The 23,056-nt window shown below is 32.2% G+C and overlaps 1 long non-coding RNA gene across 1 annotated transcript in view; it reads right to left on the reverse strand.

The window, feature by feature from the left end:
- Nucleotides 1-907: 907 nt before the first annotated feature.
- The window catches only part of LOC124365934, a 64,878-nt gene continuing 42,729 nt past the window's right edge, over nucleotides 908-23,056 (reverse strand). Inside the window, exon 3 of the long non-coding RNA XR_006922756.1 lies at nucleotides 908-1,069. This is a non-coding gene — a long non-coding RNA (uncharacterized LOC124365934). The remainder of the gene's footprint in view (nucleotides 1,070-23,056) is intronic.

The following is a 23,056-nucleotide window of genomic DNA, read 5'->3' on the forward strand; positions in this document are numbered from 1 at the left end:
GTTGTAGACAATTTAGTCTGCTAGACACAAACATGAAATAAACATTACAATAATTTAACGGCACATAGTTTTAATTGCATTACTGAATAATTTGAAATGCACATACATTTGCAAGTATTCTGTGATAGTCCCACAGGTTAGCTTATAAGTTACAAGTTTTAAGCTGACAAATACTATTGTAAGTTACTCACCAGCACGAAAGTCATTGGTGACATAGACAATCTCGTCAATTCTCATATCCTCCCAGGCGTCAGCACCACACAAACCGGCCTGACGACTAAAATACCACTTTAAGTCTATAGACTTCCACAGTTTGTCCCTCTGCTTCCAGTACTAGTGTCTAGCTTAACTTAATGAAAGTTACTCACCAGCACGAAAGTAATTGGTGACATAGACAATCTCGTCAATTCTCATATCCTCCCAGGCGTCAGCACCACACAAACCGGCCTGACGACTAAAATACCACTTTATGTCTATAGACTTCCACAGTTTGTCCCTCTGCTTCCAGTACTAGTGTCTGGCTTAAGTTAACGTAAGTTACTCACCAGCACGAAAGTCATTAATGACATAGACAATCTCGTCAATTCTCATATCCTCCCAGGCGTTAGCACCACACAAACCGGCCTGACGTCTAAAATACCACTTTATGTCTGTAGACTTCCACAGTTTGACTCTCCGCTTCCATTACTAGTGTCTGGCTTAACTTAATGAAAGTTACTCACCAGCATGAAAGTCATTGATGACATAGACAATCTCGTCAATTCTCATATCCTCCCAGGCGTTAGCACCACACACAAACCGGCCTGACGTCTAAAATACCACTTTATGGCTATAGACTGCCACAGTTTGTCCCTCTGCTTCCAGTACTAGTGTCTGGCTTAACTTAATGAAAGTTACTCACCAGCACGAAAGTCATTGATGACATACACAATCCCGTCCATTATCATATCCTCCCAGGCGTCAGCACCACACAAACCGGCCAGACGACCGAGTTACTGGGTGATGGCTATATACTGAGTCACACTCTGCCCATTTGTCTCCAGCACTGGAGTCTGGCTCCATGGTGTTGCTGGAACAAATACTCATATGATTTCGGGAAGTAGTTGATATGAAAGGCACAGATTAAAACTGTATTGTTATATTTACTATTGATTGTATTAAGTATGTGGAGAAAGTCTGCACACAAAATAGTATTAGTGGTGAAGATGAGTACCAATGAAGATAACTTTTAAACAATACACTGATTATCTTGGAGTCGATTGTTTGATACACATGTCCTAAAATTTGGCATGATCTTTAAAACACGAAATGTTTTTGTAGTTTAGTGAAATATGTAGTTCTGGAGACAGTCATAACCTGTAAGTGTTGCTTTTAAAGTGTGACCACACTGTATTTATTTATCCTTGTTTTCTTTTGCATATTTATCCGCTTATCGAGATTTTATGAAATCAATTGTGTTCAAAAATGTATTAAACTGGGTTTCTATTCTATTTTACTGCAGACATCTTATTTATTGAACAATCTTTTTTGAAAAATCAGTTGTTTTTGTTTCACTGAACGATAGCAAATGTCCGGTAAAATCCTGTTTCCTCGCAGTCCTTCAATCGTCAAAAGTAAACTTCAAACAAAGAATCTTTATGTACTTATTATTTTAGAAATTGTTATTTTGAGATTGATTCCGGTGAATTATTACCTAACCAAAATTGAAATAGTTCTACTTCTAATATTATATAACTTAAGTTATTTGACTTTTCCGCACCTTGAAATGTTGTTTAATTCAGCAGGGCGATAGCAATAGATTAATAATGCATAACTCGTCTTTTGCTACTCGAGTCGTTAATTTCAAATTTACCGTTAACTATTTTATGGATGATCATATTCTACATATTTTGGTTAATGTTTTTCAAAAAGGTTTGGTGCATAGCTTGGGAAATTAATATTTGTGGTTTTGCACTAAAATTGCTGAGGGACCACTAGATTTTGCAAGGAACTTTTTCTATGATTGCATATATTTTTTAAGCATGTATGCCTGCAATATAATAAGCGGCTACCACTACAATTGAGATCAATATTAATGAATATCATTCCTTGATATTCATGATTATCTAAAAATATTGGAAGCAAAATATTGAACTTAATTATGTAATAGGTATTTCAAATAGTAAAAGTATAGTTCTGTAGGTTTTAGAACTTAAAAATTAATATATTAACAATAAATAGACAAATATTTAGACTATGTATATTTATAAAATGTTACAAACAAAACAATATTTGTAACATTTATTTACTACTTTCAAGGATAAACATGTCTTTACCCCTTGTACTAATTGTAATAATTAATATTTTACAATATTATTATTCTGTCTACAAAGAATACATGTTTATCGCCATTTTACTTGCGGCCATTACTTAATATCATGTGTTTGATATTATTTTGAGTTAATTTAGAATTATGTTGAAGTCAACAACAAGTTTTTTAACTTGTATTTTAGTAAGGTAATTTTTTTAGATGTAGAAGAATTGTATGTATTTTATTAAATCAGCTGAACTAAACTTTATTTATACTATGTTTAATCAGCGTAGTACTTACAATTACATTACAGGATAAAACAAGTCTGACAACATATACAAAATGCTTCTTGAATCACCATCATCTAGGTACCAAAATTTAAACATCGTTCAATACTTAAAAATAGATTTTGGACAAAATAGCATGTTCGTTGTCATTGTTCTTGCCAATGTCACTAGCATATTCAGTACGTAAATGATTTTACTAAATATTGAATATTAATTTTTTACAATATTATTATTCTGGTAAAAATAAACAGCTGGCAATATATGTGAAAATCTTTACTTCAAATGTTTATTTGATAGTTGGTATTATACTCGATAGTAATGACATTAATAATATGAACTCTGTACCTTCGTCCCTTTCAATGTTAAAGTGTTCACGCCAACTTGTTAGATTATGATTTTAATGCTTTGTTCATCCCTTTAGCGGTTTTTCTTCTTATTAACTTAACTCAACCGTATATAGAAAAAACAAATTACAACCATAACTTATTAGAATCTATTATTGCATGCAGATAAGTTTTAATTCACCAAGTTTTACTTTCCACAAATCATCCGCATTGTTCACTGTGTACTTGTTTTGCCGAAAATGTTTCTTTTTGGGGTATGTAGAGTGTATGAACTTTTAGCGAGCAACCTCCTTCCCTTTAGCGGTTTTTCTCCTTAGTACCTCAACTCAACCGTATATAGAAAAAACATAAATTACAACCATAACTTATTAGAATCTATTATTGCATGCAGGTAAGTTTTAATTCACCAAGTTTTACTTTCCATAAATTCTGCATTTTTCACTATGTACTTGTTTTGCGGAAAATGTTTCTTTCACGTCTAAAGAATCCTCACTATAAATACTTGAACCACATTATGTTATATACAGGGTGTCCAAAAAGTCCCAGGTCGGTTAAATATTTTTTTAAATATTTAAAATCGAGCTGCAAAACCTTACACAAAGTTACTGGACATAAAAAAATATTTTATCACATATTTAGTGTTTACTACTTACAAAGAGCCTTTTCACAACACAATGCTCGAAGTGTCCGCCTTCTGTTGTTTGACAGTGACCTAATCGGTGATAAAAGGTCTTTACAGCGTGTTGTAGTCCTGTTTCCTACGTTCGAAACAACCACTTTCTTATAAGATCCTGTTCCTCAATTCTGCCAAATCCCGTGATTTTCTTTTATACAACCTATCTTTAAGATAACCCCAGAAAAAGAAATCCAAAGGAGTTATGTCGGGGGAACGAGCGGGCCATTCAATGGCACCTTTCCTTCTGATCCATCTTTGAGGGAACATAACATTTAAGTAATCCCTTACAATATTCTTATAGTGCGGGGATGCTCCGCCTTGTTGAAACCATATTTGAGCCATGTTTTCACCAACAATATTTCGAAGAGCTGGTATTGTACGGTTTCTGAGCATGTCAAGATAGGAAACTCTGTCTAAATTTCCGTTGATAAAAAACGGCCCCATAATTCTTCCACTTAATATGCCGGCCCAAACATTCAACTTTTGTGGGTGTTGCGTGTGACCTTCTATCATCCAGTGCTTATTACTATCGGTCCAGTAACGGAAATTGTGTTTTTTTACATTGCCATTTAATATGAATGTAGCCTCGTCTGATAATACAATGTCATTTAGAAGGATTTGATTTTTATCTAACTTGGTCATCATAATTTCATAAAACTCAAGAGGCCTGACAAAATCGTCTTCGTTTAGTTCTTGATGCAATGTAAATTTGTATGGCTTGAAACCACTTCTATGCAAAATGTTTTGAACAGACCTTTTGGGCATATCATTATTAAACTGTGCACACAGTGCACCGTGTTTCTTAATTTTTTCCGCGAGGGATTTTGAGGTAAGCACCAAATTTATTGTACGTTTTATTGAAATAGTCTTCCAGATCTGCTATTAAATTAATTTTGTTATCTTTTTCATAGAAAAAAATTAAATTCATAGAAACTTCAGAGCAATCTGCACAATTAATTCTCGAGGAACAATATAGCATAATAGAATAATACAAGTTACATTTGGTTCATGCTTGCAAGAAAAGTGAATTAAAATTGAACTTTGTTAATAACTTTAATTGAGATTTGGAAAAGTATTAATTTTTTAATATTTAACAGGAACTGTTTTATTGTGAATTATTAATTGGGAATTAATTGAACATTAAATTGTTTGAGAGAGTTGTAATCTGAATTGTAGAAACTTGAAAGTTGTTCAACTAGTATAAAGAGAAGTTTAAATTTTTATTTTTTGAATTGTGAGTGAACTTAGAAGTGAAAATTTTTATTTTAGTTATTTCCAAGTCTTATTTGTTTTTTATTTTAATACCTTATTATTTTATTTTAGAAGAGAGCTCTGATTTTTAGTTTGATATATTTGATTAATATTTTATTTCTTCCCAAAGGAATTTTTTAATTTACTAAAAGGTTTGTCAATTCTTTGTGGAAAACAGAGTGATAACAATTCTGAAACGTTGATCTTATTAATTTGCCAGTTTAAAATAAATCCATTATTTTATTTAGAACTGTGATTTTTATTTGATACAAACCAGATAATATTTAATAGTTAACAAATTTAGTAATAAATTGTACTGAATATTCACTAGGACCTTACTAATCAAAACATATTTTATATCGTCCTGGAATATTAATATCTACAATCCAAGTCGTTATAGCTTACATGTAAGATTAGCTTCTGACCCCTAGCGGGCCGCCCCCTTAAGGAAGTAGCGGATCACTGAATATGTGATAAAATAGATTTTATGTAAAAAATATTTAACCGACCTGGGACTTTTTGGACACCTTGTATATATATCCATGTATATGTTGTTGTATTTTCGGTTATTACGTATGGGTAGTAATTTGAAATTATACTTATTATAAATGTGTTTAATTCAATATAGATAAAAATACATCTTTCATCTTGAAAAAAATTATAATGTTTTTGGTTTCAGTACGAGAAACTAGGGACTGATTCCTTGTGCTATAGAAGGTCTAGTATTTAGAGGAAACTAACTCAAATCAAATCAAATCAAATCAAAATCTTTTTATTCATACACATAAAACAATAAAATATACATTTCCATAATTTAAATGAATAATTCCCCATATAGACTATAGGTCTGTGTAAGGGGAAGAGTCCATCAATCAGTCTTTTCTTAATTGTACTTAATTGTTCTTAATTGTAATCGTAATTGTAATTGTGTACCATACTTTAACCTAAAGATTTACCAAAGATCTGTTTAAGTAATCGTTTAACTAATCGCTAATAGTTTACTATGATTATACATACTCTCTCACCTTTTTGTTTATTAAATTAACATATACCTTTTGAAACATTTTTACTTACACAATTTCTCCTTCTCTTTACATTTAGAAAAGGCTGTCAAAAGGTACAAGTCGTGTAATATTTATAACTTGCAGACAAAGACTTTCAAGTTGAGGGGAAAAGCAAAGTTGACTTTGTAAGGCAACAGCTTTATTATTACCTTAATTGTTGTTTTAAATTGACTTAGTTTGTTCTTGTTCATTACACAAGTTTTATTCTTTCTTTTATACGAAAGATTTTTTAAAATTAAATGTTTTAACCAAGATTTACCCAAAAATATCCTTACAGTTTACTATTCTAGTTTTTGGCCCTGAAATAAAAAGTACTATTTATATAAATTTCTAGGTTCTAATGTTGCCAAGTAAAAAGATAACTGACACATACCGATTAAAATTTCTAATTATTTAGTTTAATGAAATTTTTGCATGATAATTTTCTTATAAAAATTCTATTGTGGATACATAAAAAATATTTATTCCTCCCTAGGAATTGAATAAACGACAGTTTTTATTTTATTACAAGTTGTTACCCAATGTCTCTCAAGCAACTATCAAAATCAAATTCCGTATTTAGTAAAAGCATCCATGATCCAATATGATGGTACCCTATGATATTTTAGAAATGCAATTAGGCATACATCAGGTACATATTATTTCAGTCTTCATGGTTAGGAGGATCAAAGGTTAAGTTAAACAGTAACTGACTCATATATCAGGTTTGGTGCGTGTAAAACCATTTCTGGCTCAAATGAATTAAATTTCTGGTGCCACAGCTGAGTTTTCCTTATTGTGCCGTTCAAGTAAATATATACAAAGGTTTCAAAAACCAACTTCGGTAAAGAAGAGTTTACGTCCAGCCCTTGCCTACTTACGGTCTACGATATTGCCAATGACAAGTTTAGATTGCTTTTTTGTCCCGATGAAAAAATTACGTATCTTTACTCCCACTCATACATATTGAGGAGTAATAATCGTACTTCGTCAAAAGCGTCTAATTCTGGTAATTGAAAGTCACTTCCAGTCCTATATTTTACTGTGTCACAGTTGAACTTGCCTTACTGCTTCGATTAAGAATATATATACATATGCAGGTCTTGGTAACCTACTTTGATTGAAAAGCATCTACTTCAAGCTCTTGGGAACTATTTTATGCCCAAAATATTTCAATGTCATATTTGCGTTTGCCTTGTCCCGATGAAGAAGACAAACTACATATGATGGAGAAGTCTAATACGATAAAAAATCATGTAATCCCGGAATTATATAGAGAAATACTGTTACGGTTTATTTAAAGTTTGAAAATCATCGTATATAATAAGTTTCCCATTATAGAAGTCTTAGTGTTTTCCATTTCTGTACTGTGAGAAAGAATGGGACTTTGTGATTTTTAGTGTAAATTGCTTTTTTCTTCATCCGAAAAAAATATCCAGAAAGCAAAACAATTGAAGACTATCTTATGTGTAATCATTGACAGCTTAGTTCATTGAGGTAGGTTTTATAACAGTGTGTTATTGCTAGTAAATTAGACGTTTTAAATGCATCACTGGTACAATCTGGATTACAATTTAAATGTAATTTTGGATTGCCTATCTGAATTACACCATTGATTAATAAGTTACACTCTATAAATTAATAAGTTCTCAAATGTATATGTGATTAAATGTTTCAGTCTCTTTGATTAACTTTGGCTTAACGTGTCAACTGCCACTTACTGTCACTTAAATTCGTATAATGTTTCATAAATTTAGCAATATTTTTAGGAATTTTTCAAAATTACGGGAAACTTTTCCTATCTTTCTCTTCATATAAAGCTTGCACAGACGTCAAGAATATTTAAAGATAGCCGAATTGGCCCAGCTGTTCTCAAGATTAACGATTAGCAAAACGTTTAACGGTTTACTATTATTTATAAAGTTTGTGCTGATTATTTTATTTAATACTCGAAGGTGTTATATTTACTAGTGTTTAAGTTGCTTTAATCTCAAACTGGCAATGCTATCTGACTGAATGCTGCTAAATGATTATGAACGTGCAGTAATTTTAAAATTTAAGTTAATCCGTATTTGAAATTTGTATTCTAAAGGACCAAGGGCTCACTTCCGGCGTATTTATACTTTCCAGTTGGATTTACTTACACTTTGCAGAAACTTTTGATACCCTTAAACTTACAACTCAGCAACTCAATGAAAGTCCTGGACCACTTTCAAACACTTTCAATGAAAATAAATTTCATCAAGGATTATTGTTTGAGTGATTTTGCCTCCCTTAGTGTGAAGGGCTTTAAAAAAACCTAAACGTGAAGGAGAAGCTTTTCTTTCCTTCTTCGGCTGAAGGAAGTATAAAAAAAGCTAGCCTCCCTTTCTTTCAAGGTGGCATGAAGGAGAATACGCCTCATTAAATACTCTGATGCTAACGAAAGTGATATACATCCTTGGCATGGTGTGAGATTTCTGTCACTCCTTAAATATTCTACTCAAGCAACACTGAGTTCTTATAGGAATATATAACGAGGCTTCCTTGTTTTAAGTTAACAAAATAAAATCAATTTATAAAGTTTAACAAATCTCAACGAATGGTTTATTACATAGTTTTACTTCATTTATTGCTTGTTATTATATATTATTTTCGAATTATCATAGTAGAATGTTTTTAAATTAGAAATAATAAATCGCACGAAAATGATTCGTGGTTTAGATTCATTCTTTTGTATACGAAAAAGTAACAAGATTGTAATTTTTCACAGAGGGTCATACAAATGTAGTATATATAGCAATACATAGAGACAGCAATAATTATGTTATACTGAGCCATTTATTAGCCTACCATTGTTACAGTCGCGTCAAGGTATTTATGATGGGAGAGAAGTGACAGAAATGTATTCACAAAGACTGTCCAACAACATTAAACGTAGTCACACTTATTGACTTTCAATATTCACTGCAGCTAACTTGGAACATTTATTTGTGTAGTATAAATTAATTTAACTCTGTAGTTTATTATGCTTGACGGGATTATTTTACTGTAAGAGCAGATTTAATAAGAATAAAAGAAGTCAGTAACAATGAGATTCTTTGGTATTTTTGACTATTACATAGTTTTGTAGTTTATAAGAAAGAGAGAAAATTACGATGCATATTTAAGGTAATCAGAACAAATGAAAGTATCTAAAATAATAATATCTACAATTAAACTTCATAGTTGGCTGGTATAAAATTTGTGATTACTTTAGAAAAATAAACGGTGTGTAATAAGGACCAACAGTCAATAAAAATTGATATAATCTGAATTTGTGAAAAGGTTATAGTGAGATGAAGGGAGAGTTTTACAGTTTGTGCGGCCTTTACCTCTGTTACATTTCCCTAGTGGCTTTATTTGGGTCACTTTACGGTTGAGCTAACCATTTACACAATTCCACAGTGACAAGGGAGTGGTAAGCTTCCTGCATGTTAAGGTTAATGGCACATAGGGAGGACTGATAAGTGTTTCATTTCTTCTTCAGAAATGTTCTATTATAACTGAAAATGACTGATCTGGGTCTAATGTTTGTGGCTCTTTTTAAATCCACTTCATTTCTCTCTCTCTCATGAATGATTTTCATGAAGTTTTGTTGCGCATTAAATACATTTTGGCATCGTTTTATTTGCACATTTCGATCATATTAGCTTGATAGTACCTTATGATGTGTTAAAGCAAAATCCAAGGGATAGTAGCTTCGCACCACCGGCCGCTCGACCGAGTGCATGAACCAATGTCCGAACCTGTTGTTCATCTTGTAATGAGCAGGATTAATACTGCAACGAGTCACCAGAAGGGTAGAATTAACCTGTCTCACGACGGTCTAAAGCCAGCTTATGTTCTTTACTGGCGGGTGAAAAAGATCTGACGCTAAGATAATTCTGCTTCATAATAATATATAGAGCCGACCTCGAAGGATCAAAAAGCAACGTCACTATAAAACCTTAGCCAAATTAATTATTCCTGTGGCAAATTTTCTGACATCTATATTGATGAAAAGTTTTGAATCCAAAAGTAATGGATTCCAAAAGTGCTCTCGTAGACTCTATTAGTACTGAATATCAGGATCAAGCTAGCAATTGCTTTTTTGCTGTACGTCAGGTTTCTGTCTTCGCTGAGCTGGCCTTGGAAAGTTGGTTATTACGTGTCCCCTATTCCAACGCCTCGCCTGACAGTGTTCTCGGATACGGTCGCGCTACCCGGCATGTTTTGTAGTCAGTGTCAAAGTGCGCGCTCTGAAGGACCAGATACCCGCTACATTTTCTTTATAGGATCCTCGGAACTTACGCTGGACAGTTATCAATAATAAACTTATATTAAAAATATACAATAGTTTTTGCTGAATAGTAACCATTTTAAAACGTGCAAACAAAACTAACATTACAGCAAACATTAAGATTGAACAATCATTTTCAAACTTCTAAACATGCTTTTACATCACAAGACTTCCTCAGTGGCATGAAATGTATGTAATACTAGAAAAGAATGATTTGGAACATGATAAATGATACTTTAAAACTTTGCACAATTTTAGACATGTTTTCAAAGTTATGGATTGTTTACATATGTTTTTAGATTAACTGTTTAAAATAACTGTTTTGACATAACAACAATACACACGTAACTAGATATTTACTTTTGAATACGTGTTTGGGACTGAATTATCTAAGGTATCATGCTCATGTTTACGTTGTTTACTTCACATGTCAAGTGATCTAATCTTGATAATTTAGTTTCGTTATTGGTGTTAATTATTGTGATTCATTACTTTAACTTTTAACTTCACAGTCAAACTGTTAATGAGAGATAAACTGTGAGTTTATTTGGATTTCTTTATGGATGTTGTCTTATTTTCAGTTGGACGCTTAATGAGAGGTTAGGTTATAGTGGTCAGTCATTACCCCGGTCTAAATTTGGTGAAGTAACTAGCGCTCTTTGCTGTAGTTTTTCCAGTGATCTGTATTACTGTGTATTATTAGTGGACTTCTGATTTAATTTCCTTCTGTGTACGGGGCCTGACCTGACATGTCGGAGGGTCCGGCCCTGAGCTCCGCCGTGACGGAGAATATGGAGGTACAGAGAGCTGTCCACACTATTATTGTGCCCGATCATGATTACATGGAGAGTTCTACTTTAGAAAGTAATAAAAATAAACGAAAAAGAGATATAGATGCTAGTAGTCCTTTTGAGAATCAGGACAACAACAGAACTTTACCAAACTTTAAAAAAGCGTTTTTCAAGAGATATTACAAATCTGACAATCAAGGGCCGTTTGAATAAAGAATTCAAGATAAAGAAAAACGTAAATTAAACCCATTTACAATAGGTAAAATAATGAAGAACTATTATGAAGACATTTAACACATAAAACGTTCAGGAAAAAAACTTTTAGTAACATGTAAAAACCATGAGACATCTAATATTTTAGTAGACTCCCAATATTTGTCTCGTTACAATGTTTTTGTACCATCAGTTAGAATATATTCTGTAGGAGTCATATATGTAAAGCGAGAAATATCAGAGAATGAAATACTTGCAGATACAGAAAGTGAGGTGGATATTATTCAAGCTCATATGATTAAAAGACGAATTACTGGTGAACTAGTTCCTACAACTTTTGTAAAGGTTACTTTTGACTCGGACAGACTACCCGAGTATGTTAAACTTAATTATGTTCGAATGAAGGTAGATAACTACACTATTCCTGTTAAACAATGTCTTCAGTGTTTTGCCTGTGGACATGTAGCAAGCACACCCTGTACTAATAATAGGCTATGTAGAAACTGTGGTGAGAGTTTTCATACAGATAAATGTCAGACCCCTTTAAAATGTATTCATTGCATCTCGAAAATATGCCCAGAATATACCCGTCAAAAGAACATTAAGGATAGGATGAGTTTAATGAAAGAGGACTATCATAGTACGTCTAGCAAGTTTTTCCCCATAACATATAAATAATTAGAGGTAATTTTGTATGACCTAACTCTTACGCTACTGCCACCAAAAACCGCACATATGAAACCAACTTTCCTGATCTTCCATTGATTAAGTTTAAATCAAATAGCCTATTAGAAACTGCCAACATGTTCTCGCCCTTAACTGAAGAAGGTTATCCCGAGCTTAACAGCCAAAACAGTGAGAGTAATTATAATGTTACATATATTCCCTCAGATATAGTAGGCCAACAAAAATACAAAAATCATAGGATAGGCTATAAAAATAATAACTATAAGCCCAAGGTCTTACATCCTAATCGTATTAGTGGCAGCAGAGCTAATACAGTACCTAATTCAAAAACTTATACGGATTTTCCAACCCAGGAAAAAGTAAGTCCTGACATTAGTAGTCAGCGTACGGAACAGGAAAAGGAAACTTACGCTCCCTGGTGAATAAAAAAAGAGGAGATAAAATTGAAACTTGGAACCACACCTATTTCATTCACGTCAAAAAAACAAGTTGATGATTTTTTGGCCACTTTCAAAATAGGGGAGACTAATATCGCCATGAACAGAAATTTTAAACAAAACACAAATAAAAGTTCCATTATAGGACATAGTTCATCTTCTGCAACTGTTAAACATGTTGAATAAGTTAAACGTGTTTCAGTGGAACGCAAGATCACTTACTCACAAATGGTCAGAACTTATTCACACAATTACAAAGAATAACGTCCATGTGTGTATGATTCAGGAAACTTGGCTAAAAATCAAGATTACATTACTGATAACATGTACAATATTGACACGGTAAATAGATTTGTTGGATACGGTGGTGTTGCAGTTATTTTACTTAAGTCCGTTACATATACAAAAATATCTAGCTACAACCACAATATAATAAAGTTAATCTGTATTAAAATAACTAATTTTAAGAAACCTATTTACATTAATACAATTACATTAATATTTACATTTTAATAAAATATATATTGTAAACCTTCAAATAAAATTGAAAGAAGATTTTTGGCAACAATACTTATTCAATCAAGATCAAGGTTTTACATTATTATGTGGGGATATGAATGCTGATCATCCATACTGGGGAGCAATTACTCCTAACACAAGAGGAAATGATAGTTTTCATGAATATAACAATACATTATTTATTTTGCTTAATGACCACAGTCACACTAAAATTCCCTCCGTAGATCATCATGCTTCTACCCTTGATTTATCTTTTCCGTCACCAAATATGCATCCTTTACTGGAAAAATGGGAAATATGTAAGGACTCTATGGGCAGTGATCACTTTCCTATAAGTATACACTTTAATATGTCCAGTCTTACATTTCAGTATAATCTAGATTTTAGTAATATTAATAACAACAAATTTAATTTTTAAAAAGCAAACTGTCCACTTTCCACTAAGTCTACTGAAACAAAAATTATGGATCTACAACCAATCTCTCTTGAATATAAAATGAGTGAAACTCTATATATTATTATACAGTCTAGTGAAGTATCTATTCCCAAAGTTAAAACTCCCACAAATAATTCAAGGCAAGCTTTTTCACCAAAACTATGGAGGACAGACAATTGTTCCCGGGCTGTTGCCCAAAGATGGCGAGCATTCACTACATTCAAGAAGAAAATGAATGTAGTTAACTACCGTGCATATCGAACAGCTCAATTAAAGGCTAGAGAAGTAATTCAGTTGGCCAAGAAATTAAATTAGGAAAAATTATGCCAAGATATTGGGGAAAAAAGGTCAAGTACATTTGCTTGGAAAATAGTGAAGAAGTTAAAAGGTAACAACAGTATTAATCACAATGATGCTGTTATAAATAACAACGAGGAATTATTTGAGGGTTTCATGAAACACATAGTTCCAGACTATATACCCCATGTTAATGAAATGCAATGCATGGAAATGAAATAATTATATAGATCAACAAATGACCCTTTAGAAACAAACTTTACGTTAAAAGAGTTACAACTAACTATTAACAGTAAAAAACAAGAACACCTCACCAGGCCTAGATGGGATTTCCTATAAAATGATTAAATGTTTGCCAATATATGCCCTTAACATGCTCCTAGAAATATTTCATGATGTCTGTAATGGATATACTGACATTCCTACAACTTGGAAACACATCAGGGTCGTTGCCCTACTTAAACCTTTTAAAAATAAAAATCTGGAGGAATCGTATAGACCAATTTCATTGATTTCTTGCTTTGCTAAAATTTTCAACTCAATCATCAAAAACAGATTAGAATGGCTTATTTAAAAATTTGATCTAATTCCTAGCACTCAATATGGATTCAGAAAAATTAAAGGTTGGAGTGATTATCTAATTACTTTCATAACAGACACTTTAATAGCCCTGTCGTATAAATAAACTACTGTTGCTACATCATTGGACATATCCTGTGCCTATGATAATGTTTTTATACCAGCACTGATAAATAAAATGTCTAATTTAGGTATTCCACCTAAATTCTTGGTTTATTGCCACAACTGGCTTATCAACAGGCACTTAAGCTTCATTGATTCTAGGTTTACCTGCACTAGAGTTAGTAACAGTGGTTTACCTCAAGGTTGTGTTCTTAGTCCTTTGTTATTCTCCTTATACATATCAGACATAAATTCGTTTTTGTCGACACATATTAAACCTTTACAGTATGCTGACGATATTCTGCTATAATCTTCAAATAAACATTATGATGTAGTACACACGCAAACTCAGCAAGTCATACGCAATCTATTTACATATTTTGAAACGTTACACATGGAATTCAATGCCTAGAAAAGTAGTATAGTTATCTTTTCCAGAAAAAGAGTTAATGATCCTGACCTACAATACTTTACAAAGGAACACCGATTACCTCTAGTTGATACAATGAAAATTCTGGGTATTTTTATAGATAATATGCTTAATTTCAAGACTCATATTAATAAAATATTGCAACAATGTCTAAAGGATTTAAATATATTGAAATCAATTAGTTGCAGAACAAGTGGAGCGCATCCAGAATTTTTACTGCAGATTTACAAAAGTCTTATCAGAAATAAGTTAGATTATGGTTGCTTTCTTTATGGACACATTGCCATAGTTGAATTGAATAAACTAGACAATGTTCAAAATCAAGCATTAAGAATTGCACTTGGAGCATTCAGATCTACCCCCATTATAGCTTTGCATGCAGAAGCAGCAATAATACCTTTAAGTCTAAGAAGAAATATGTTGACTGAAAGATTAATCTACAAGATTATTACTCAATGTAAACACCCTGCTTATTTCGGTCTGATGTACTTAAACTCGACATTTATGTATATGCAGTATTTGGAAAAGAAGGGGATACCTTTATTTTTACAATTATTTAAAAACATTTATCAGTTTTACCCTAATTTCTCTATTAATGAAAAACCTAAGAATCAATGGGATTTTAAAGAACCTCTTTTTATGATTGGCAGTAATGAAAAACCTAGCATCAGTATAAATATAACAGATAACAATGAGTGTACAATTAATAAGAATCTTCAAAATGAAAAAGTTATTTTACAACCAATAAGACAGAAACTTAACAGAACATACAAAGACTATCTGTGTGTTTTCAAAGATGGTTCAAAAACAAAAGATGGCACAAAATCGAAACAAAATCTAATCTTCTCAATAATATTCAAAATATTAGAATCGAAGAAAAATATTGTCCTGCAGTGGATTCCAAGTCACATAGGTATTTCAGGTAATAAAAAAGTTGACAAATTTGCAAAAGAGGCAATCAAAGATGGCGCTAAAATAGAACAATTACATATACCATAGACGATTTCAAAGCGTACCAAAAACAATTATACTTCTCAAAAACTAACGATCTGTTTATAGGAATAAATAAAGCTCGATGGTATAAAGAGGTTGTTGTAACGATACCAAAATATACATGGTTCAAAATTGTTGAAATGAAATGATGGGAAATAATCAACATTCTAAGACCTAGATTTGGTCACGCCAATATAAATAAAAACCTATATACTATTGGTCAGTATTTCACTCCACTATGTCTGAGATGTACTTTAGGTCATAGTGAAACTTTGGAACATATCTGTTTTACGTGCCCTGCATATTACCATGCTAGAAGCCAAGGTTTAAAATTAATAAAGAATAAGTATGGGATGAATGTTCAAAACTTAACTAAATTCTTCAGTCAAACGATTTAGAGATTTTTAAAGAATTAATTAAATTTCTGAACTGAATTAAGAAATTTATTTAAAACAAAGTAACTCTCTGCATATTGGCAACTTAAATGTAACGTGGATAAGGTGCTTCAACCTAGGAAGCCTGATGGGCCCTTAGCGAGAAGATAACCTAGATCCTTACAAGACTCCTACGTCAAGAAACAAATAGTACATTGAGGCGGCATGGGATTTCCCGAAGCTTACTAGCCTAGAGCTAACAATTAGTAAAGAAAAAAAACTTTTGAATTATTTGTTTTTCTTATAAAATCTTTTCTGACGATTTTCCGACATTTTTAGTGATTAACGCTTTTTGTTTCAGTGCGAGATCCATGTAACCTGTTCCAGGCCACATTGGTGGGAAGGTGGGGACTAATCCCAGTTCTTTATAAGTACATCGACTTTCATTGTTTCATATAATTTTAGATTTTAGATTCAATCAACTAAATATATTCAGAAAGCTACCGCCATGATCATTATAACTACCCAAACCTCGCCAACACTACACCAGACTAGTACATTAAAGCCTGCTGAAAGCTACAAACTATGTAATATTTATAACTTTAAGACGTGGTCTTTCAGGTTGGAAGGCAAACGGAAAGTTAATTTACACACAAAGAGTTTTGCCATTACCTAAATTGCTGATGAAATTATAATTTTTTTATCTTAGTTATCTCATCAGATTTAATGCCTTTGTTTGGAAAAGCATAATTAGGTAACAGTGTAAATTTTCGAAATTAGGTTAATTCTATTGATAAACATCCTTATTTTAATACATTTTTACAACGGTAATTATTATGTTATCAATTATTGCCTAGTTGCCTTGTTGAAGTAAAGACTAATTATATCATAAAATGTGCGTCTGTGTGATAAAAAAACAAATATTTATATGAGAGTAGTGCTAGTAATAAAGTAGTGACTGATTTATACGATACTCGGCATATAGAAAGACTATAATTATTACTTAGACATAAGTAATGAAAATTTTTTCCTAAATATTCACAAAAACTAAAACTAAGTTATAGAAAATGCATTTACTGTTAAGATAGGCAATGCATTTGGCAGCTGATCAAGTGACAGAATTAAGCTACAAACACTTTGCCCTACATTGTTTTGTACCTCCATGAAAAATATTATCCATAGTATAAAGTAATGTGAATATTAATTACAAGTGTTAAATAACTTTTATTAAAGCTGGCAGCAGTGGCGAATACATAAAAATTATTTTATTTTACTCTTTATTTAATTAAAGGATAAGTGTGATGTGTACGTGTAAGTTACTCGGAAATCTCGAAAATCCTTCCTTTGCCATTCAATGATGGCATGTTTAAGGTAGCTGAGGGAATTAAATGGAGAACCAGGCACTATTACGATGAAACAAACCATTCACTCTATGACTAGAATTGAAACGAGTGCAGTGAGTCAGTGGCCATAGATAGTTGAATATCAAAATAATACCCTAGATAATAGATGCAATTTCTTTTAGAAAATCATCAAAGGGAGATGATGAGTACGTTAATCACTGATGAGAGGTGCGGTACTAATTAGCTATCTAAAATTTGATATAGTTGTAGAACTGAACTAATGAAATAAGATGATATGAGAACAGGAATTGAGAAGCAATTCTACACAATTATATTCTCAGCCCCATTTGTTACCTAGTTCATAAGAGGCAGGCACTGGGACCATAGTCCATAATCCGACTCTCGAGTTTCTTCTGACGAGAGTTGGCAAAGAATTGTTGTACTCACACTAAAGTACTTAGCGTAAAGTAAAGTAGCTGTGGGTAAAAATAATTATAGCTTCTAAGGATAATGTACGTTATAGAGAATTATACACGTTAGTACTAATGCATATTACTCAAATAGTACTAGGATATTGACAACGTCATTGTTATTATATTTCACAGATCATTAATTATAGTTTATTAAAATGTTGTTAGTATTTAATACCGTAGCAATGCGCACTAAAAATGCAGTGGAAGCAACACGAGAGTGAATTGTGAATTTTCAGCTGGAAACACTTACGCACAGCCAAGGCGAGTTTTAGACAGTAATCAGTAAGTCCATGGTTGTCGGCGTTAAACTCACTGTTCCAACCTGTAGAATCATAACGTCAGCTTCTCATAACGGATTCTTATTTATCTTAAAACTACATAGTGGCCTCTATTACTTGAGATTAATTAATTTTTGCTCATCCTGCAGTAAATAATAGGCATAAATTGTTAGTTACATACTGTTAGTTAAATATTACATTTTGTTAGTTAAATACTCCATTTTGTTTGTTAAATACTGTTTAAACATGATATAAAGTTGAAATGTTATAAATAGTGTATTGTCTTCAAATTTCAGGGTTAGTAACTACTTGAACTGGTGGATCACTAACCTGGACACTGTGAAAAACACATTTTTTTACTTATTTATAATGTCGTTTGTCGTAGACTAGTATATTTGGTAATAGAGCATACTTCTTTATATTCTGATAAATATTCGTGCTACAATAATTAAACGAGAGAAAGTAATTTATCTTTTTGTTTGGTTAATTTAAGGAGCAACAATAGTATGAATAGTGAATGTTGTTCCAGATAATTAGTTACAAATGGAGTAATAACAGAGTACTAATTGAAATGCAAATGGCTTATCCCAGACAGTATCATTGTTAGGAATTAATCCAATCACAGCCGTCCCACAGTTAGTATAGAATAAACATTCCAATGGGTTTTCCGGTTGTTTCAATATAATCCAAACTCTATCAGTGATCGTCCCTGGATGACATTATACTATGTCTGAGGATATGTGACTCCTTTATGATTACATTATTCCTGCTTTTGCATTCGTCGTGTATGAGGGCGAGTTAGTATATGACCTTCAACTCGACTAGTGCGAATGGTTGGGCGAGTCGAGTTATATATCTAGCTGGCGGCTTTTTGCCATATTGTCCTTCGATAACTTTTTTAACCTTCACCGACCTTCGCCACCATTGTATAAATGAAATCAAATCTGACAACTTTAAGAGAAATATATCGACCTAATTATGAATTTAAATAATATCTTGCTCAAAAATTGGCTAAGATAAAGTTATCCAGTGGTTTTTAATCATTATTGATTTATAAAACATATAAAAGAAATGTCAAATGAAGACCTAATCATAAAATGATATATGACAAAGTCACCTCGTCATCTGCGTGCAGTAAAAATCTTGCAGAAAGTAGCTCAAAAGAAGGAGTCTGTTCAAAATTTAACTGTCTCGTTTACAAGACATTTTTATGGTAATGAGCACTCTGCAACAATTGCGGTCAGAACAGTATTTGAAACCGATCGAGGTTGGCAAACTTCACCAAAGTTTACAAATTTAACAAAAATTAAAATTAAATTGTAAAATCTTCATAATAGATTAATGGATTGCCTTTGTGCCATCCCGATTGTTGCTAAGATCAGAATGTAGGATCACAGATCTTTTGCCATCTAACCTAACTTTCACCGACGAACCATGTGTTAGAAACAAAATAACCTATAAACGACAGTAAAACAAAGCTGACGATAAAAGACGTTAACAAAATATATGCGTTGATTCCGATTGCCTTATAAGTTACTGATACAGCGACATTTCTCGTATAATATATCTCAACATAATTCAACGAAACTACTCATTTCAATCACATTTATGATAACTATACTAACCTTCATAAATACCTTATGAATTAATAAAAATTTAAAGCTGAATAAGGAATCGAATCCCTAGGCATACAATAAAACATTAAGATTAAATAACATTAAGTTGTCACAATGTATTAATGAAAATATAAACACTAATTATATGCATTTTTACCGTTTAGTCAAACTTAAATCCCATGTAAATTTCCTTAAACATGTTTAAGTGCAATAAATATCTGTTCTCAGTTGTATGTAATCGATTATAACAATTAGGTACCAAAGTACACATCTCTTAGACGTGTGTTATTCTTACATATATTTCATCAGAGCTAAACAGTATAGTATTATTTTTTAATAAATACAAGTAGTCAAGTAGTCATTCAAACTCTGTATCAATAGTTTTTTACTCTCTCTTCTTCAGGAAATTTAAGTGTTGTATACTGTGAACCCATAGAGAATCTATCAGCTATAAAAAATATAGACTTTTATTTCTATACATTTAGCATTTTATATATAGGTATTATAAACAAATTAGATTTCCATACTTGTATAATAATAAACTTTTAATAAAGACCAACAACTACAACCAACGCCTGGGTAGTAATAATAATAATAAATAATGAAGAAGTAACTAAAAGTAAAACACCTAAACGTATAAAAATTTTTTTACTACCGAATTCTAGGGTTGACTTTGCTTCGAATACGTTGAACGTTGTGAATTATATCACGTTTTCCTTTCTGGGACAGAGCTTGTTGAAATATAAATATTTCTATGAAAAGGCAGCACAGAAAAGAAGCCGTGTTAGGCATTCACAGCTCTTTTAATCACTTGTTCAATAAAAGATGAATAATGTATTCCTCAATGTATTTGCACTTCCGTATAGCCTCTTAGTACATTTCAGCAACTTGTATTTTTATGTAGAGTTATTTTTTTAATCCTTTGCCCAATAATTGGATTCTTTGTTGTGAGAAATATATTCCTTCCCTTTTTTAAATAAATAACCTACATTAGGTTTTATTTCAAGCGTTATTCTAGTTTTTCAAAACTACTGATATCAGGTAAATGGAGATATATTCACTGAAACAGGTTATTCTCTTCAACAAATAAACCACGGAATAATGGTTCAAAACATTTATGAATTTGTGTATCTAAGTAAACTTTTTAAGATAAATTTAAAGTGTATAAATATTTACAACAAATATCGCAGAAAATAAGGTAAGAAATGAATCACGAAAAAAACATCATAATATAAATGCAATAGATCACCAGCTGATGGTCCACGTTATGACGTGTGTGAATAAGTAGAATAATGCATATATACGGAGACTATAACTTTATTTTAATGTTATAATAACAGAGAATACTTTACAATCAAAACATATATAAGCAATAGAGTGACTTAATTTTATTATAAATGTACATCTGTATAAGAGTTATTAAAGCCTATTACTCCAGACGCTGGAAAACCTATTTCTGTATCTATGTCTATCTGTCCACACGATATGTTCAAAATGCATTTTCTTATAGATATAAGATTTTTCATTAATCTTCTTTTCAATATAGATAAAACCAATGTCGATGTTGGTTCACGTCATTCCACGGTTTGGCTGAATGTTAAAAAGCGGTTTCAAAAGGGTTCCAATGGATAAACATGATAGCAAGAAAAGATTTGAGAGGAAATAAAGTTAAAATTAAGCTGTGTACAGTCATAAGGCAATTTAAATTATGACTTATTAAACTCTAGGGTGGCCTCGTTACCCCAAACGATACATCATCACTTGTGACTTGTTGTGCTGAATGTATTATTTATTTGTTGACACTAGTATGAAACAGAGCTTAATAGATAAAGATGTGAATGTATCATGAAGCAAGATTTCATATGTGGACTTCAAATTTTCATGCTATATAAATAGAATGAGTTCTATGATGGTGTATCCCTTCCATGGGATTAACTAAACGTCATTGAAGTGTATCACTCAGAAATCTGACACTCTCTCTTTATCTGCCGAGAGGTCGTACAAACTTAGTTTTTGTATGGTTGCTTGTCTATACGCAGGACTACTTAATAATTAAATGAGCTATAGAAGCGGTGTATTCTTCTACCTTGGATTAGAAGAGGAAGAAGACATTTACTTGGATGGTTGTTATATATTGGAGAAAACATAGCAAGTATTACAACAAACATAATCCATACGTCAAGTGTTGCACTATCGTGACGTGGTCAGATACTGGTTCACATGTGGTTTAAAACAACGCCAACACACTAGAACAGAAAAACATCAAGGCACGAGTGACCCAGTCTATAGTCCTGCGAGTGACTGCTTGTGAACTCGGCGCCACGATCTAAGAACTCATACGGTTCTTGCAATGCAGACATTCTCAGTTGTAATTTCAAGTTTACCGATTTGGTAACACCCCAAAAAATCACCACCCTATGGGAGAGGTATCATTATCAATGCTTAATTATTTATCTGTAGTACAAGGGGGAGAAATAAAATATAATGGTCGTATTTGGTGCCAATAAAAAGTGTTATCTAATGTTTTTTCAGTAAAATCAACTGAAATCCTAAAAGTACCCATCTAATACACAGTTAGATTACGCGAGTAACAGGCTCGCGTAACACGTTCCGCTGAGGCTGCATGCAAAGTTCCCAACATATAATGCATTTTGTTCTTAAAGGACATCTACCTGTTGACAGACAATCATACAGAATGTCATTGTGAACGCTTCATAATAAAACATAACTGTATCAAAGTAGCAGATCCTGTAGCCTCACGGTCAAGATGTTAGAATTTGGATATGGGTTATAAATAGTGATGTTTAAAATATTGGATTTAGCGTTCTATAAAGAATATAATATTTCCTAAGATGGATCTAACCTATAAATATGCTCTACTTATTCTGTTTAAGACTGTTTCCCGCATAGTTCAGTGAATACCAATAGAATGAGGCCAAATAGAACTAACTAATATTTTTCATAAAATATAGCTAAGTAATAAAAATCCAAGCAATCTGCATTGGAGTGAAAATCAATATTATTAATGCTATTAACATTCACAAAGGAAGCATTTTACAAGCCTTAGGTAACCTTTTTCAAAACCAAATCAGCTCGAAACAGCAACCGGCTGAAAGTGAACACTCCAGGGACTTAAACCAAGTTTCTTTTCATCCCAGAGAGAAACCTACACATTGTTTATGCGATAGGTACAAGAATAACCTCATCAGATCTCGTATAAATATATTATTGTTCTTGTAATGAATACTCTTTAGAATTACGAACATTAAAATTGTAATTGTAAAAGTGGTAATTGTA

Source organism: Homalodisca vitripennis, chromosome 7, assembly GCF_021130785.1.
Source record: "Homalodisca vitripennis isolate AUS2020 chromosome 7, UT_GWSS_2.1, whole genome shotgun sequence".
Taxonomy (NCBI): domain Eukaryota; kingdom Metazoa; phylum Arthropoda; class Insecta; order Hemiptera; family Cicadellidae; genus Homalodisca; species Homalodisca vitripennis.